The 15,000-nt window shown below is 42.3% G+C and overlaps 18 non-coding genes and 15 pseudogenes across 18 annotated transcripts; all 33 read left to right on the forward strand.

Moving 5' to 3' along the window:
* The first annotated feature begins 118 nt into the window (after positions 1–118).
* Positions 119–238, forward strand: LOC132960519 (5S ribosomal RNA; annotated as a pseudogene).
* A 122-nt stretch (positions 239–360) lies between these two features.
* LOC132960526 (5S ribosomal RNA) lies at positions 361–480 on the forward strand (annotated as a pseudogene).
* Positions 481–602: 122 nt separating this feature from the next.
* On the forward strand, positions 603–711 carry LOC132960590 (5S ribosomal RNA; annotated as a pseudogene).
* Positions 712–834: 123 nt separating this feature from the next.
* Positions 835–953, forward strand: LOC132960387 (5S ribosomal RNA). The gene has a single exon (XR_009667324.1). It is a non-coding gene; the product is annotated as a 5S ribosomal RNA (ribosomal RNA).
* Positions 954–1,072: 119 nt separating this feature from the next.
* LOC132960389 (5S ribosomal RNA) lies at positions 1,073–1,191 on the forward strand. The gene has a single exon (XR_009667326.1). It is a non-coding gene; the product is annotated as a 5S ribosomal RNA (ribosomal RNA).
* Positions 1,192–1,544: 353 nt separating this feature from the next.
* Positions 1,545–1,664, forward strand: LOC132960528 (5S ribosomal RNA; annotated as a pseudogene).
* Positions 1,665–1,786: 122 nt separating this feature from the next.
* LOC132960591 (5S ribosomal RNA) lies at positions 1,787–1,895 on the forward strand (annotated as a pseudogene).
* Positions 1,896–2,018: 123 nt separating this feature from the next.
* On the forward strand, positions 2,019–2,137 carry LOC132960369 (5S ribosomal RNA). Its single transcript, XR_009667306.1, has one exon. It is a non-coding gene; the product is annotated as a 5S ribosomal RNA (ribosomal RNA).
* A 119-nt stretch (positions 2,138–2,256) lies between these two features.
* LOC132960390 (5S ribosomal RNA) lies at positions 2,257–2,375 on the forward strand. Its single transcript, XR_009667327.1, has one exon. It is a non-coding gene; the product is annotated as a 5S ribosomal RNA (ribosomal RNA).
* Positions 2,376–2,728: 353 nt separating this feature from the next.
* Positions 2,729–2,847, forward strand: LOC132960385 (5S ribosomal RNA). The gene has a single exon (XR_009667322.1). It is a non-coding gene; the product is annotated as a 5S ribosomal RNA (ribosomal RNA).
* A 121-nt stretch (positions 2,848–2,968) lies between these two features.
* Positions 2,969–3,087, forward strand: LOC132960429 (5S ribosomal RNA). Its single transcript, XR_009667364.1, has one exon. It is a non-coding gene; the product is annotated as a 5S ribosomal RNA (ribosomal RNA).
* A 123-nt stretch (positions 3,088–3,210) lies between these two features.
* LOC132960573 (5S ribosomal RNA) lies at positions 3,211–3,330 on the forward strand (annotated as a pseudogene).
* A 596-nt stretch (positions 3,331–3,926) lies between these two features.
* Positions 3,927–4,035, forward strand: LOC132960578 (5S ribosomal RNA; annotated as a pseudogene).
* Positions 4,036–4,158: 123 nt separating this feature from the next.
* On the forward strand, positions 4,159–4,277 carry LOC132960358 (5S ribosomal RNA). The gene has a single exon (XR_009667295.1). It is a non-coding gene; the product is annotated as a 5S ribosomal RNA (ribosomal RNA).
* Positions 4,278–10,557: 6,280 nt separating this feature from the next.
* On the forward strand, positions 10,558–10,666 carry LOC132960559 (5S ribosomal RNA; annotated as a pseudogene).
* A 123-nt stretch (positions 10,667–10,789) lies between these two features.
* On the forward strand, positions 10,790–10,908 carry LOC132960386 (5S ribosomal RNA). The gene has a single exon (XR_009667323.1). It is a non-coding gene; the product is annotated as a 5S ribosomal RNA (ribosomal RNA).
* Positions 10,909–11,027: 119 nt separating this feature from the next.
* Positions 11,028–11,146, forward strand: LOC132960357 (5S ribosomal RNA). Its single transcript, XR_009667294.1, has one exon. It is a non-coding gene; the product is annotated as a 5S ribosomal RNA (ribosomal RNA).
* A 122-nt stretch (positions 11,147–11,268) lies between these two features.
* Positions 11,269–11,377, forward strand: LOC132960585 (5S ribosomal RNA; annotated as a pseudogene).
* Positions 11,378–11,499: 122 nt separating this feature from the next.
* Positions 11,500–11,618, forward strand: LOC132960415 (5S ribosomal RNA). The gene has a single exon (XR_009667351.1). It is a non-coding gene; the product is annotated as a 5S ribosomal RNA (ribosomal RNA).
* A 123-nt stretch (positions 11,619–11,741) lies between these two features.
* On the forward strand, positions 11,742–11,861 carry LOC132960546 (5S ribosomal RNA; annotated as a pseudogene).
* A 114-nt stretch (positions 11,862–11,975) lies between these two features.
* On the forward strand, positions 11,976–12,094 carry LOC132960497 (5S ribosomal RNA; annotated as a pseudogene).
* A 123-nt stretch (positions 12,095–12,217) lies between these two features.
* On the forward strand, positions 12,218–12,336 carry LOC132960430 (5S ribosomal RNA). The gene has a single exon (XR_009667365.1). It is a non-coding gene; the product is annotated as a 5S ribosomal RNA (ribosomal RNA).
* A 124-nt stretch (positions 12,337–12,460) lies between these two features.
* On the forward strand, positions 12,461–12,579 carry LOC132960409 (5S ribosomal RNA). The gene has a single exon (XR_009667345.1). It is a non-coding gene; the product is annotated as a 5S ribosomal RNA (ribosomal RNA).
* Positions 12,580–12,701: 122 nt separating this feature from the next.
* On the forward strand, positions 12,702–12,820 carry LOC132960339 (5S ribosomal RNA). Its single transcript, XR_009667278.1, has one exon. It is a non-coding gene; the product is annotated as a 5S ribosomal RNA (ribosomal RNA).
* A 121-nt stretch (positions 12,821–12,941) lies between these two features.
* On the forward strand, positions 12,942–13,050 carry LOC132960502 (5S ribosomal RNA; annotated as a pseudogene).
* A 120-nt stretch (positions 13,051–13,170) lies between these two features.
* LOC132960533 (5S ribosomal RNA) lies at positions 13,171–13,279 on the forward strand (annotated as a pseudogene).
* Positions 13,280–13,400: 121 nt separating this feature from the next.
* On the forward strand, positions 13,401–13,509 carry LOC132960569 (5S ribosomal RNA; annotated as a pseudogene).
* A 123-nt stretch (positions 13,510–13,632) lies between these two features.
* Positions 13,633–13,751, forward strand: LOC132960399 (5S ribosomal RNA). Its single transcript, XR_009667335.1, has one exon. It is a non-coding gene; the product is annotated as a 5S ribosomal RNA (ribosomal RNA).
* A 122-nt stretch (positions 13,752–13,873) lies between these two features.
* Positions 13,874–13,992, forward strand: LOC132960342 (5S ribosomal RNA). Its single transcript, XR_009667280.1, has one exon. It is a non-coding gene; the product is annotated as a 5S ribosomal RNA (ribosomal RNA).
* Positions 13,993–14,114: 122 nt separating this feature from the next.
* On the forward strand, positions 14,115–14,233 carry LOC132960428 (5S ribosomal RNA). The gene has a single exon (XR_009667363.1). It is a non-coding gene; the product is annotated as a 5S ribosomal RNA (ribosomal RNA).
* A 120-nt stretch (positions 14,234–14,353) lies between these two features.
* LOC132960619 (5S ribosomal RNA) lies at positions 14,354–14,472 on the forward strand. The gene has a single exon (XR_009667411.1). It is a non-coding gene; the product is annotated as a 5S ribosomal RNA (ribosomal RNA).
* A 121-nt stretch (positions 14,473–14,593) lies between these two features.
* On the forward strand, positions 14,594–14,712 carry LOC132960601 (5S ribosomal RNA). Its single transcript, XR_009667393.1, has one exon. It is a non-coding gene; the product is annotated as a 5S ribosomal RNA (ribosomal RNA).
* A 122-nt stretch (positions 14,713–14,834) lies between these two features.
* On the forward strand, positions 14,835–14,943 carry LOC132960440 (5S ribosomal RNA; annotated as a pseudogene).
* The last annotated feature ends 57 nt before the right edge of the window (positions 14,944–15,000 follow it).

Consider the following 15,000-nt stretch of genomic DNA (forward strand, 5'->3'; position numbering starts at 1 on the left):
CATTTTTTTGATCATGTGTTTTTTTTTTATCATAGAGAGACATATTCACATGTCCAAAAATTCAGCCAGAATCAAGGGCATGACATCTTTAAAAGGCCCCTTTCTGCACACAATAATGGCTTACGGTCATACCACCCTGAACTCGTCCGATCTCGTCCGATCTCGGAAACTAAGCAGGGTCGTGCCTGGTTAGTACTTGGATGGGAGACCGCCTGTGGAATACCAGATGCTGTAAGCTGTTTCATTTTTTTGATCATTTGTTTTTTTTTTATCATAGAGAGACATATTCACATGTCCAAAAATTCAGCCAGAATCAAGGGCATGACATCTTTAAAAGGCCCCTTTCTGCACACAATAATGGCTTACGGCCATACCACCCTGAACACGCCCGATCTCGTCCGATCTCGGAAGCTATGCAGGGTCGGGCCTCGTTAGTACTTGGATGGGAGACCGCCTGTGGAATATCAAATGCTGTAAGCTGTTTCATTTTTTTGATCAAATGTTTTTTTTTTATCATATAGAGACATATTCACATGTCCAAAAATTCAGCCAGAATCAAGGGCATGACATCTTTAAAAGGCCCCTTTCTGCACACAATAATGGCTTACGGCCAAACCACCCTGAACTCGTCCGATCTTGGAAGCTAAGCAGGGTCGGGCCTGGTTAGTACTTGGATGGGAGAACGCCTGGGAATACCAGACGCTGTAAGCTTTTTTTATTTTTTTGATCATATGTTTTTTTTTTATCATAGAGAGACATATTCACATGTCCAAAAATTCAGCCAGAATCAAGGGCATGACATCTTTAAAAGGCCCCTGTCTGCAGACAATAATGGTTTACGGCCATACCACCCTGAACACGCCCGATCTCGTTCGATCTCAGAAGCTAAGCAGGGTAAGGCCTGGTTAGTACTTGGATGGGAGACCGCCTGGGAATACCAGGTGCTGTAAGCTTTTTCATTTTTTTGATCATGTTTTTTTTTATCATATAGAGACATATTCACATGTCCAAAAATTCAGCCAGAATCAAGGGCATGACATCTTTAAAAGGCCCCTGTCTGCACACAATAATGGCTTACGGCCATACCACCCTGAACACGCCGGATCTCGTTCAATCTCAGAAGCTAAGCAGGGTCGGGCCTGGTTAGTACTTGGATGGGAGACCGCCTGGGAATACCAGGTGCTGTAAGCTTTTTAATTTTTTTTGATCATATGATTTTTTTTTATCATATAGAGACATATTCACATGTCCAAAAATTCAACCAGAATCAAGGGCATGACATCTTTAAAAGGCCCCTTTCTGCACACAATAATGGCTTAAGGACATACCACCCTGAACTTGTCCGATCTCGGAAGCTAAGCAGCGTCTGGCCTGGTTAGTACTTGGATGGGAGACCGCCTGGGAATGCCAGATGCTGTAAGCTTTTTTTATTTTTTTTATCATATGTTTTTTTTATCATAGAGAGACATATTCACATGTCCAAAAATTCAGCCAGAATCAAGGGCATGACATCTTTAAAAGGCCCCTTTCTGCACACAATAATGGCTTACGGCCATACCACCCTGAACACGCCCGATCTCGTCCGATCTCGGAAGCTATGCAGGGTCGGGCCTCGTTAGTACTTGGATGGGAGACCGCCTGTGGAATATCAAATGCTGTAAGCTGTTTCATTTTTTTTATCAAATGTTTTTTTTTTATCATATAGAGACATATTCACATGTCCAAAAATTCAGCCAGAATCAAGGGCATGACATCTTTAAAAGGCCCCTTTCTGCACACAATAATGGCTTACGGCCAAACCACCCTGAACTCGTCCGATCTTGGAAGCTAAGCAGGGTCGGGCCTGGTTAGTACTTGGATGGGAGAACGCCTGGGAATACCAGACGCTGTAAGCTTTTTTTATTTTTTTGATCATATGTTTTTTTTTTATCATAGAGAGACATATTCACATGTCCAAAAATTCAGCCAGAATCAAGGGCATGACATCTTTAAAAGGCCCCTGTCTGCAGACAATAATGGCTTACGGCCATACCACCCTGAACACGCCCGATCTCGTTCGATCTCAGAAGCTAAGCAGGGTAAGGCCTGGTTAGTACTTGGATGGGAGACCGCCTGGGAATACCAGGTGCTGTAAGCTTTTTCATTTTTTTGATCATGTTTTTTTTTATCATATAGAGACATATTCACATGTCCAAAAATTCAGCCAGAATCAAGGGCATGACATCTTTAAAAGGCCCCTGTCTGCACACAATAATGGCTTACGGCCATACCACCCTGAACACGCCGGATCTCGTTCAATCTCAGAAGCTAAGCAGGGTCGGGCCTGGTTAGTACTTGGATGGGAGACCGCCTGGGAATACCAGGTGCTGTAAGCTTTTTAATTTTTTTTGATCATATGATTTTTTTTTATCATATAGAGACATATTCACATGTCCAAAAATTCAACCAGAATCAAGGGCATGACATCTTTAAAAGGCCCCTTTCTGCACACAATAATGGCTTAAGGACATACCACCCTGAACTTGTCCGATCTCGGAAGCTAAGCAGCGTCTGGCCTGGTTAGTACTTGGATGGGAGAACGCCTGGGAATGCCAGATGCTGTAAGCTTTTTTTATTTTTTTTATCATATGTTTTTTTTATCATAGAGAGACATATTCACATGTCCACAAATTCAGCCAGAATCAAGGGCATGACATCTTTAAAAGGCCCCTGTCTGCACACAATAATGGCTTACGGCCATACCACCCTGAACACGCCCGATCTCGTCCGATCTCGGAAGCTAAGCAGGGTCGGGCCTGGTTAGTACTTGGATGGGAGACCACCTGGGAATACCAGGTGCTGTAAGCGTTTTCATTTTTTTGATCATATGTTTTTTTTTATCATATAGAGACATATTCACATGTCCAAAAATTCAGCCAGAATCAAGGGCATGACAACTTTAAAAGGCCCCTTTCTGCACACAATAACAGCTTACGGCCATACCACACTTAACACGCCCGATCTCGTCCGATCTCGGAAACTAAGTAGGGTCGTGCCTGGTTAGTACTTGGATGGGAGACCGCCTGGGAATACCAGGTGCTGTAAGCTTTTTAATTTTTTTTGATCATATGATTTTTTTTTATCATATAGAGACATATTCACATGTCCAAAAATTCAACCAGAATCAAGGGCATGACATCTTTAAAAGGCCCCTTTCTGCACACAATAATGGCTTACGGTCATACCACCCTGAACTCGTCCAATCTTGTCCGATCTCGGAAACTAAGCAGGGTCGTGCCTGGTTAGTACTTGGATGGGAGACCGCCTGTGGAATACCAGATGCTGTAAGCTGTTTCATTTTTTTGATCATGTGTTTTTTTTTTATCATAGAGAGACATATTCACATGTCCAAAAATTCAGCCAGAATAAAGGGCATGACATCTTTAAAAGGCCCCTTTCTGCACACAATAATGGCTTACGGCCATAACACCCTGAACACGCCCGATCTCGTCCCATCTCGGAAGCTATGCAGGGTCGGGCCTCGTTAGTACTTGGATGGGAGACTGCCTGTGGAATACCAAATGCTGTAAGCTGTTTCATTTTTTTGATCATATGTTTTTTTTTTTATCATATAGAGACATATTCACATGTCCAAAAATTCAGCCAGAATCGAGGGCATGACATCTTTAAAAGGCCCCTTTCTGCACACAATAATGGCTTACGTCCAAACCACCCTGAACTCGTCCGATCTTGGAAGCTAAGCAGGGTCAGGCCTGGTTAGTACTTGGATGGGAGACCACCTGGGAATACCAGACGCTGTAAGCTTTTTTTATTTTTTTGATCATATGTTTTTTTTTTATCATAGAGAGACATATTCACATGTCCAAAAATTCAGCCAGAATCAAGGGCATGACATCTTAAAAGGCCCCTTTCTGCACACAATAATGGCTTACGGCCAAACCACCCTGAACTCGTCCGATCTTGGAAGCTAAGCAGGGTCGGGCCTGGTTAGTACTTGGATGGGAGACTGCCTGGGAATACCAGACGCTGTAAGCTTTTTTTATTTTTTTGATCATATGTTTTTTTTTTATCATAGAGAGACATATTCACATGTCCAAAAAATCAGCCAGAATCAAGGGCATGACATCTTTAAAAGGCCCCTGTCTGCAGACAATAATGGCTTACGGCCATACCACCCTGAACACGCCCGATCTCGTTCGATCTCAGAAGCTAAGCAGGGTCGGGCCTGGTTAGTACTTGGATGGGAGGCCGCCTGGGAATACCAGGTGCTGTAAGCTTTTTCATTTTTTTGATCATGTTTTTTTTTATCATATAGAGACATATTCACATGTCCAAAAATTCAGCCAGAATCAAGGGCATGACATCTTTAAAAGGCCCCTGTCTGCACACAATAATGGCTTACGGCCATACCACCCTGAACACGCCCCTTTTGCTGTCAGAGTTTGTGTGGTGCTGAAGGAGAGCTGACGTGTCAGTACTGAGCAGGACAGCTGGACTAATTTGTTTGTTTTTTGGATGCGCTTAGGATTTATTTAAATACCTCAGATTGTGAGTGAATGTCCCCCAGCAGTCACTGACTGTTAGGGGGATCGTTTTTCTTTTCACCTTTTTTTCCTGTTTTTTTTCCACAATTTTGTGAAGAATTTTTGTTTTTTGTGAATGTTTGCTCGTATGTCGCGAGCAAACTCACACGGACGGATCACAAAGATGACAGGACCACGGACTGGAGAGATGGAAAAAGGAAAAGAGAACGGACAACAACGTGAACAAACAAACATGGCACTGAAACAAAGGAATGGATTAAACGACAACGAGAAGAACGACGGACAAAAAGGACGGATGAAAACGGCAAATGAAACAGGGAACGGAATGGATGACGGAGAGAGAGGAAGAGAGAGGAGCGGCGGGCTGATTGCTCCGCATGCAGAGAATGGGAGAGGTGGCGAGAGAGCAGAAAAAGAGGAAGCAAAAGTGTCTTTTGAGAGAAAACTAACACTAAACATTGAAATGGTGGGAGACAAAGTTCCTCTAAATCACGTCATGAGCAACATAAAAATGATCTGTGGGGGCCTGCTGGCGTGCAGAACCCTGGGACCTGAAAAACTGGAGGTGACGGTGAGCAACATTAAAGGAAAGGAAAGGCTGCTGGATGGATTTAAAATCGGAGAGACCAGAGTCGTGGCGAGAGAACTAAATAATGATGAGCTGGTGGTGTCTTTTTTAAACCTGCCAGCGTATATCACAGATGAAGAAATAGTTTGGAAGCTGACGGGATGGGGAGTGAAACCGACATCACCAATAAAACGCAGAATGTGGCCTGGAACAATGATAGCTGACGGAACGAGGTTTGTCCGGGTCAGATTTAATGACCAGGTACAGTCACTCCCTTACTCCACAAAGTTTAACACTGTGATGGGGAACGAATACTTTAGAGTAATACATGATAGACAACAAAAAGTGTGCAGGATGTGCATCCAGCCGGGACACATCCTGAGAGAGTGTCCAGAATTTATGTGCCACAACTGTGGGGTGCAGGGACACTCTGCGCGAGAGTGCAGCGCGAACAGCACAAAATGCACAAACTGTAAAAAAAGAGAAAATGAATGTGAGTGTGAGAACGGAGAGGAAAGCAAGAACGAGGTGGAGGAGGTGTACGAGGATGAAGACGAGGCGGAGGAGGTGTACGAGGAGGAGGCGGAGGAGAAGGAGGTGATCGGAGCAAGCAGGAAGGAGATCAGAGAAGACGAGAACAGTGACGGAGAAATGGAGCAGAGCGGAGAGAGCGGAGGAGAACGGGCGTCAGAGTGCGAGCTGGAGACGCCGGAGCTGGCTGGAGAGGGAGGACAGCAGAAGCAGCGAAAAACGAGCGAGAGAGGGAAAAAAGGAGACGGAAGGGACGTGGCAGAAGACCCGGGGGTAAGCATGAGCACAGAGGGGAGGGAGATGCCTGAGAGTGGTGTTGGACAGGCGGGAGGGAGAAAAATCACGCTAAATAATACGGGTAAAAGCACCAGTCCCAATGAAACGGACAGCGAAATGGATGTGAGTGAACTGGCGAGTGCGCAAAAAAGACTAAGTCTTGGACAACGAAAAAAGTTGGTGAAAAAATTGAAATGTAAGGACAAATAATGACTGACAATAACCCCTGTAAATCCGTTTTTTTTGTTTTTATTTTTATGATAATGGCCTTTAATTTATTTTCGATAAACGTGAATGGACTAAGGAACAAAGAAAAAAGACATGCGATTCTTTCCTTGCAGAATGACGTTTTGTGCCTGCAGGAGACCAGGTGGGATGATTCCCTGGTGGAAGACATAAAAAAAGACTTTGTGGGCCATATTTTCTGCTCCAATGGCACGTCGAGGGCGAGAGGAGTGGCGGTTTTAGTCAAAACGGGTCGGGTAACAGGGGTAAATTTGGTTTATGGAGACAAAGAAGGAAGAATAATAGTAATAGACTGTGTGTATGAAACGAAAAATATAAGAATCATAAATATATATGCACCGAATGGAGAAAAAGAAAGGAAAACATTCTTCATTGCAATAAGCAAATGGTGGGAAAGGAATTGTATAATAATCGGTGACTTTAATGTGGCGATGACACCCACCGATGTGTCAAAAAATAATGTTTTTAAGGGGGATGTGAGCAGGGGGACACTTAAAGATATAATGATAACGAAACAATGCATTGATATTTGGAGATTGCTACATCCATGGGAGAGGGTGTTCTCCAGGAGACAAATTGTACTGAATAGATTAAAACAATCTAGAATAGATTATGCTTTGGTGACATGCGAGGTAGTGAGGTGGATTAAAGAAGTTGAATATAAAACTAATATGTGGAGCGATCACGCTGGAATAGAAATCACGTTTAGAAAAGAAACGAATGTACGTAAAGGAGGGATATGGTGCTTTAATGCAAGCTTGCTGGATGATGGAATGTTTGTGAAAAGTATGGAAAGATTGTTGAATGATGTGGGATATGAGTGGAATGAGAGTGAAGATATGAATGTGTGGTGGGATAGTGTAAAAGTCAGAATTAAAAAAAAGTGTATCAATTATAGTAAAGAGAAAAAGTGGAGAGAAAATAGAAAGGAAGAGAATTTGAGAAAACAACTAAGTGAGGAAATAGCATCGCTTGACAGTGTAGATAATGTAGATGTCGAAAAATACATACATTTAAAAGAACAGTTGGGAGTGATTGAACTTAAAAAGAGTAGGGGTGCAGCCATTAGGAGTAAAATACAATATATGTATGAGGGGGAGAGGAGTACAGCCTTTTTTTTAGGTCTGGAAAAACAAAAACAAAAAAGAACAGAAATAAACGAATTATTAAATGAAGCAGGTAAAAGTGTGACAGATAAAAAGGGAATTTTAGAAATAGTAAAGGGCTATTATGAAAGCCTGTTTTCGAGACAGGAGTGTGATAGCGTGAGTGTGAACAGAGCTTTGGGTGCCTTAAAGAAAAAACTAAGCGAGGACGATAAAATGTGGTGTGATTGTGAGTTTACAGAGGGAGAAATCAGAAGTGCTTTAGAGGGGTTAAACAAAAACAAAAGTCCTGGGAGCGATGGCCTAACTGCGGAATTCTACCAAGCTTTCAAAGAGCAGCTGGTGCCCTTGGTGAACAAATTGAGTAAATATATGGAAAAAGTGAAACATATACCAAAAAGTTTAGGGGAAGGGGTGGTTACTATTTTTTACAAAAACAAGGGGGACAATAAAAATCTGGACAACTACAGACCAATCAGCCTACTCAACACAGACTACAAAATCATAGCGAAAACAATAGCCAATAGAATCAGGGAGGTAATAGGAACAATCATAGAACAAACACAATCATACAGTATACCAAACAGAGACATAGCAGACTCAATCATTTCAATAAAACAGACGGTCAGGGATATGGAAGGGGAGGGGGGAATATGGCTAGGGATTGATTTAAATAAAGCTTTTGACAGAGTAGATCACGGGTTCATGGGGAAGGTGTTAGAGAAGTTTGGATTCGGGGAGAGAATGAGAGAATGGATAAATATGTTGTATACAGGAGCGGAAAGCAAGATAAAATGTAACGGGGAACTAACTGATTCTTTTAAAATATCAAGGTCAGTGAGACAAGGATGTCCGATGTCAGCGCTGTTGTACAGCTTGGTAGCAGAGCCGCTGGCAGCACTGATATCGGAAGACGTAAACATAAAAGGTATAGGTAAGGAAAACGTAAAAATAATACAGTATGCAGATGACGTGAATATAATGGTAAAAGGAGAGGAGGATATAGAATTGATATTAAAACATGTACAAACTTATGAAAGAGCATCTGGGGCAAAAGTAAATGAAAATAAGTCAGAAATTATGTTACTAGGTAAGGAATCCAATCTAGTTAATAAGTGGGGATTTAAAACGGTGTGTGAGAGAAGAAAAGTGTTGGGAGTGAATATGGGGAAAAATGAGAATGAATGTGATGATGTAACATGGAAAGAGGTGGTGGGTAAAATTAAAAAAACATTGAATTTGTGGAAAGCGAGGGGTCTATTGTTGAGAGGAAGGGTAGCCGTAACAAATGCTCTCGTGTTGTCCAAAGTGAATCATGCGCTGAGTACTTGTACGCTTCCGGACTGGGCCTTTAAGGAGATTTCAAAGACCATTAGGGACTTTATTTGGAAAAACAAAGCAGCGAGTATAGCTCACAAAACAATAATAGGGGCTAAAGATCAGGGGGGGCTAGCTTTGATTGATTTACTTACAAAAAAAGTAGCACTAAGAGTCAAATTGATAGGCAAATTTATGGACCAGAACCGGAACGTAGTTTGGAAAAACCACTTCAAACAATATCTGTGCAGTTTTGGACTCTACAACGAGGACAACCTGTACCAGATCAATAACCCGGATTCATTTAAACACTTGCCACGGTTTTTCCAGGAAGTACTCAGTGCGTGGTATCAGGTTTCATCCTGGACTGTACCAGAGTGCGGAACGAGAGGGTCAGTGCTACGACTGCCCTTCCTCTCGAGCCCGTATTTTAAAAATGGGGAGAGGGTAATTAAGTGTGAAGCTATGTCGAAAGCGGGATATATTAGAATAAGGGATTTACTGAACTGTGGGGGGGATTTTGATTTACAAATGGTGGTGAGGGGTTTAAAAAATAAAGGGTGTGTGTGCAGAAAGGATGTGATTGAGAGAGTGTTTGCAAATGTAAAATTGTCTTTGTCGAGCGAATGGGAAAAATTAATCAAAGAGAAGGAGGGAGTGATGCAGGACGATGTGGGGGGGATCTCCCTGTGCCTAGGGGAGAAGAAACACAACATTACAGATGTCACTACAAAAATTTGGTATAGGTGCGCAATCACACATAGAATACAGAAACCCACATCCGAAGTAAAATGGACAGACACATACCCGGACATAACAAGCAACATGATATGGAAGAACATTAACATTCCGCATACACCACATGCAATATTTGACCTAGATTTCAAACTGAGGCACAGGAGGATCTTCACCTGCATCGTCCTGCATCAGATCCATAAGGAGAGGTATGAAAGAAAGTGTTGTGTATGTGAAAGTACGGATGAGGATTTAATACATTTGTTTGTTACGTGTGGGGAATTGGTTTATTTTTGGGGAAAAATAAGAGAAATGTTGGGGAAATGCAGTAAGAATGAGTGTTGGAATGAAAGGGGGTGGGAATTGTCGGTGTTGTTGGGGGTGGGAACAAAACAAAAAAATCACAATGTAATGAATATAATTTTGGCTTTTGCAAGAAAAGCGGTTTTTAACAGAAGGAATTATGCACTGTATGAAAGTAAGAAAATGAATGTGTGGAGAATGTTTGTGAATGAATGGAAAGCACATCTTAAATTGTTGTACATAGCGAATGAGAGTGAGTTTGTGAGAATGTTTGTGGAAGGTGCGAATGTGTGTAGAGTAAATGAGGAGGGAATTATGTGGGATGTCTAAATTATTTTGTTTTTGTTTTTTTGGTACGAGGGCTTCTTTTTTGGTCATGGGGAAAATGGGTGATTTGATTTGGTGGTTTTTTTTTTCTCAGTGGTTTTTTGAGAATACTGTGGGGTTTTTGTATGTTTTTGTGGTTTGTTTTCAGAGGGGTGTTTGCTTTGGGGGAGGGACTCAGAAGAGTTGTCATGAGTTGGGGGTATCAGGGGTGGTTTGAGTTTTTTTTCCTGATGCTATGTTTTTATTGTTTTTAGGGTGCCGTTTGCGTCAGAGGGGAGGTTTAATTTAGAGGGTGTATGTATTGTAATAGCATTTGTTGTAAATGATGTGAAAGAATTATAAATGTTTTTGTAATTTTGATAATAAAAGATAAAAAAAAAAAAACACGCCCGATCTCGTCCGATCTCGGAAGCTATGCAGGGTCGGGCCTCGTTAGTACTTGGATGGGAGACCGCCTGTGGAATACCAAATGCTGTAAGCTGTTTCATTTTTTTGATCATATGTTTTTTTTTTTATCATATAGAGACATATTCACATGTCCAAAAATTCAGCCAGAATCAAGGGCATGACATCTTTAAAAGGCCCCTTTCTGCACACAATAATGGCTTACGGCCAAACCACCCTGAATTCGTCCAATCTTGGAAGCTAAGCAGGGTCGGGACTGGTTAGTACTTGGATGGGAGACCGCCTGGGAATACCAGACGCTGTAAGCTTTTTTTATTTTTTTGATCATATGTTTTTTTTTTATCATAGAGAGACATATTCACATGTCCAAAAATTCAGCCAGAATCAAGGGCATGACATCTTTAAAAGGCCCCTGTCTGCAGACAATAATGGCTTACAGCCATACCACCCTGAATACGCCCGATCTCGTTCAATCTCAGAAGCTAAGCAGGGTCGGGCCTGGTTAGTACTTGGATGGGAGACCGCCTGGGAATACCAGGTGCTGTAAGCTTTTTCATTTTTTTGATCATGTTTTTTTTTATCATATAGAGACATATTCACATGTCCAAAAATTCAGCCAGAATCAAGGGCATGACATCTTTAAAAGGCCCCTGTCTGCTCAAAATAATGGCTTACGGCCATACCACCCTGAACACGCCTGATCTCGTCCGATCTCGGAAGCTAAGCAGGGTCGGATCTGGTTAGTACTTGGATGGGAGACCGCCTGGGAATACCAGGTGCTGTAAGCTTTTTCATTTTTTTGATCATATGTTTTTTTTTGATCATATAGAGACATATTCACATGTCCAAAAATTCAGCCAGAATCAAGGGCATGATATCTTTAAAAGGCCCCTTTCTGCACACAATAATGCCTTACGTCCATACCACCCTGAACTCGTCCGATCTCAGAAGCAAAGCAGGGTCGGGCCTGGTTAGTAGTTGGATGGGAGACCGCCTGGGAATACCAGGTGCTGTAAGCTTTTTCATTTTTTTGATCATATGTTTTTTTTTTATCATATAGAGACATATTCACATGTCCAAAAATTCAGCCAGAATCAAGGGCATAACATCTTTAAAAGGCCCCTGTCTGCACACAATAATGGCTTACGGCCATACCACCCTTAACACGCCCGATCTCGTCCCATCTCGGAAGCTAAGCAGGGTTGGGCCTGGTTAGTACTTGAATGGGAGACCGCCTGGGAATACCAGATGCTGTAAGCTTTTTTTATTTTTTTGATCATATGTTTTTTTTTTATCATATAGAGACATATTCACATGTCCAAAAATTTAGCCAGAATCAAGGGCATGACATCTTTAAAAGGCCCCTTTCTGCACACAATAATAGCTTACGGCCATACCACCCTGAACACGCCCGATCTCGTCCGATCTCGGAAGCTATGCAGGGTCGGACCTGGTTAGTACTTGGATGGGTGACCGCCTGTGGAATACCAGATGCTGTTTCATTTTTTTGATCATATGTTTTTTTTTATCATATAGAGACATATTCACATGTCCAAAAATTCAGCCAGAATCAAGGGCATGACATCTTTAAAAGGCCCCTGTCTGCACACAATAATGGCTTACGGCCATACCACCCTGAACACGCCCGATCTTGTCCAATCTTGGAAGCTAAGCAGGGTCGTGCCTGGTTAGTATTTGGATGTGAGACCACCTGGGAATACCAGGTGCTGTAAGCTTTTTCATTTTTTTGATCATATGTTTTTTTTTTTATCATATGGAGACATATTCACATGTACAAAAATTCAGCCAGAATCAAGGGCATGACATCTTTAAACGGCCCCTTTCTGCACACAATAATGGCTTACGGCCATACCACCCTGAACAAGCCCGATCTCGTCCGATCTTGGAAACTAAGCAGGGTCGGGCCTGGTTATTACTTGGATGGGAGACCACCTGGGAATACCATGTGCTGTAAGCTTTTTCATTTTTTTGATCATATGTTTTTTTTTTTTATCATATAGAGACATATTCACATGTCCAAAAATTCAGGCAGAATCAAGGGCATGACATGTTTAAAAGGCCCCTGTCTGCACACAATAATGGCTTACGGCCATACCACCCTGAACACGCCCGATCTTGTCTGATCTCAGAAACTAAGCAGGGTCGGGCCTGGTTAGTACTTGGATGGGAGACCGCCTGGGAATACCAGGTGCTGTAAGCTTTTTCATTTTTTTGATCATATGTTTTTTTTTTATCATAGAGAGACATATTCACATGTCCAAAAATTCAGCCAGAATCAAGGGCATGACATCTTTAAAAGGCCCCTTTCTGCATACAATAATGGCTTACGGCCATACCACCCTGAACACGCCCGATCTCGTCTGATCTCGGAAGCTAAGCAGGGTCGGGCCTGGTTAGTACTTGGATGGGAGACCGCCTGGGAATACCAGGTGCTGTAAGCTTTTTCATTTTTTTTGATCATATGTTTTTTTTATCATATAGAGACATATTCAAATGTCCAAAAATTCTGCCAGAATCAAGGGCATGACATCTTTAAAAGGCCCCTGTGTGCACACAATAATGGCTTACGGCCATACCACCCTGAACACGCCCGATCTCGGAAGCTAAGCAAGGTCAGGCCTGGTTAGTACTTGGATGGGAGACCGCCTAGGAATACCAGGTGCTGTAAGCTTTTTCATTTTTTTGATCATGTGTTTTTTTTTTATCATAGAGAGACATATTCACATGTCCAACAATTCAGCCAGAATCAAGGGAATGACATCTTTAAGGCCCATTTCTGCACACAATAATGGCTTACGGACATACCACCCTGAACTCGTCCGATCTCGGACGCTAAGCAGGGTCGGGCCTGGTTAGTACTTAGATGGGAGACCGCCTGGGAATACCAGGTGCTGTAAGCTTTTTCATTTTTTTGATCATATGTTTTTTTTTATCATATAGAGACATATTCACATGTCCAAAAATTCAGCCAGAATCAAGGGCATGACATCTTTAAAAGGCCCCTTTCTGCACACAATAATGGCTTACGGCCATACAACCCTGAACTCGTCCGATCTCAGAAGGTAAGCAGGGTCGGGCCTGGTTAGTACTTGGATGGGAGACAGCCTGGGAATACCAGGTGCTGTAAGCTTCTTCATTTTTTTGATCATATGTTTTTTTTTTTATCATATAGAGACATATTCACATGTCCAAAAATTCAGCCAGAATCAAGGGCATGACATCTTTAAAAGGCCCCTGTCTGCACACAATAATGACTTATGGCCATACCACCCTGAACACGCCCGATCTCGTCTGATCTCGGAAGCTAAGCAGGGTCGGGCCTGGTTAATACTTGGATGGGAGACCGCCTGGGAATACTAGGTGCTATAAGCTTTTTCATTTTTTTGATCATATGTTTTTTTTTTATCATATAGAGACATATTCACATGTCCAAAAATTCAGCCAGAATCAAGGGCATGACATCTTTAAAAGGCCCCTGTCTGCACACAATAATGACTTATGGCCATACCACCCTGAACACGCCCGATCTCGTCTGATCTCGGAAGCTAAGCAGGGTCGGGCCTGGTTAATACTTGGATGGGAGACCGCCTGGGAATACCAGGTGCTGTAAGTTTTTTCATTTTTTTGATCATATGTTTTTTTTTTATCATATAGAGACTTATTCACATGTCCAAAAATTCAGCCATAATCAAGGGCATGACATCTTTAAAAGGCCCCCTTCTGCATACAATAATGGCTTACGGCCATACCACCCTTAACACGCCCGATCTCGTCCCATCTCGGAAGCTAAGCAGGGTCGGGCCTGGTTAGTACTTGAATGGGGGACCGCCTGGGAATACCAGATGCTGTAAGCTTTTTTATTTTTTTGATCATATGTTTTTTTTATCATAGAGAGACATATTCACATGTCCAAAAATTTAGCCAGAATCAAGGGCATGACATCTTTAAAAGGCCCCTTTCTGCACACAATAATGGCTTACGGCCATACCACCCTGAACACGCCCGATCTCGTCCGATCTCGGAAGCTATGCAGGGTCGGGCCTGGTTAGTACTTGGATGGGAGACCGCCTGGGAATACCAGGTGCTGTAAGCTTTTTCATTTTTTTGATCATATGTTTTTTTTTATCATATAGAGACATATTCACATGTCCAAAAATTCAGCCAGAATCAAGGGCATGACATCTTTAAAAGGCCCCTTTCTGCACACAATAATGGCTTACGGCCATACCACCCTGAACACGCCCGATCTCGTCCGATCTCGGAAGCCAAGCAGGGTAGGGCCTGGTTAGTACTTGGATGGGAGACCACCTGGGAATACCAGGTGCTGTAAGTTTTTTCATTTTTTTGATCATATGTTTTTTTTTTATCATATAGAGACATATTCACATGTCCAAAAATTCAGCCAGAATCAAGGGCATGACATCTTTAAAAGGCCCCTTTCTGCATACAATAATGGCTTACGGCCATACCACCCTGAACACGCCTGATCTCGGAAGCTAAGCAGGGTCGGGCCTGGTTAGTACTTGGATGGGAGACCGCCTGGGAATACCAGGTGCTGTAAGCTTTTTCATTTTTTTTGATCATATGTTTTTTTTATCATAGAGAGACATATTCACATGTC

This window comes from Labrus mixtus, unplaced genomic scaffold (assembly GCF_963584025.1).
Source record: "Labrus mixtus unplaced genomic scaffold, fLabMix1.1 SCAFFOLD_105, whole genome shotgun sequence".
In the NCBI taxonomy this organism is placed as follows: Eukaryota; Metazoa; Chordata; class Actinopteri; order Labriformes; family Labridae; genus Labrus; species Labrus mixtus.